Genomic DNA, 1,322 nt, shown 5'->3' on the forward strand with positions numbered 1-1,322 from the left:
TCTCCAAGTCCTAATCCCCAGAACCCATAAATGTGAGTTGGAGAAAAAGTTTTTTGAGAATGTAATTATGTTCCGCATTTTGAGATGAGATCAAATCCTGGATTACCTAGATGGGCCCTAAATCAATAACGACTGTCTATATAAGAGATAGAAAGAGAAGAAAACAGACACAGAGGAGAAGACGCTGTGACCACAGAAGAAGAATATAGAGAGATGTAGCAACAAGTCAAGGAATGTCAGCTGCCACCAGAAGCTGGAAGAGGCAAGGAAAGAGTCTCCCTTAGAGTCTCCAGGAGGAATGTGGCCCTGACAAAACCTTGATTTCAGTTTTCTGGCTTTTAGAACTATAAGAGAGTAAATTTCTATCATTTCACATCTGTTTTGTGGGGAGTCACTTATGGACATGTGAAATCGTATAACAAGGAACAAGGATATTTGTGTACTTGGCCACAATGTAAGAAGTTGAGATTGTAAAGCGCTGGGAAAAACCGGGAGGTAAATGTTCACATAGCAGTCACTGCACATTCCTTGTAACAGTTTAGCAGAGAGTTCTGAGTTGTGAGAATCTCATTGTTCTACTAGATAAGTAATCTGGCTAACCTTGATTCTTGACTACTGTCTTTCTTATTGTAATGTTATAAATAGTGCGTTCTAAATAAACTCGGGGACACAGACACAGCTTGATTCTGTGATCCCTCCTGCAATTCTGTCTGTCTTCTTTCTTTTCCTCAGTCCACGCTCCCCCTTTCAGGTACCCTCAATTACTTCGTCGGCTGGCTTCCGACACTGTTTGTGATTTTTTTTTTTTTTAAATAGCAGCTCCAGGAAACTAATACAGGTGGAAAAGACTGTTTATGTGAGTTAATTGTAAACTCTCCAGAAACTTCCAAAGATGAATTTTGAAAGTGTTTGGGTAATGGCAGAATCTAGTGATATAAAGGTTCTTTAAAGGATCACTCTCTTTTAGTTATACTTATACTAGAATCTTATTATTTTATATCATACCACATTCAAACATTAAGAACAAGTGAAAGTATAATCTTCCCTGAAGTTTTATGGTTTTCACTATTTTATGATGCACACACACGCAAAAAGACTAAGATGGATCCTATGTTTTTTGCATTTCATCCTTATTCAAACCAAAGTTTTGAAACCTTTATAATATTCTGAATGAGAAAAACATCTCAGGTAAAAGAATGGAAAATTTAGACCTTTAGACAGATAGGCCTTGATTAAAAAGCATCAAGTTGCAAGGTAGTAAAACACTGGGTTTCCTTCCTTCCTTCCTTCCTTCCTTCCTTCCTTCCTTCCTTCCTTCCTTC

General features: G+C 37.6%; 1 protein-coding gene across 3 annotated transcripts in view; it reads right to left on the minus strand.

Moving 5' to 3' along the window:
* Positions 1-1,322, minus strand: part of IRAK4 (interleukin 1 receptor associated kinase 4) — a 24,020-nt gene that overhangs the window by 4,015 nt on the left and 18,683 nt on the right. The gene's annotated exons all lie outside the window — the stretch shown is intronic.

This window comes from Pteropus alecto, unplaced genomic scaffold, assembly GCF_000325575.1.
Source record: "Pteropus alecto unplaced genomic scaffold, ASM32557v1 scaffold196, whole genome shotgun sequence".
NCBI lineage: Eukaryota > Metazoa > Chordata > Mammalia > Chiroptera > Pteropodidae > Pteropus > Pteropus alecto.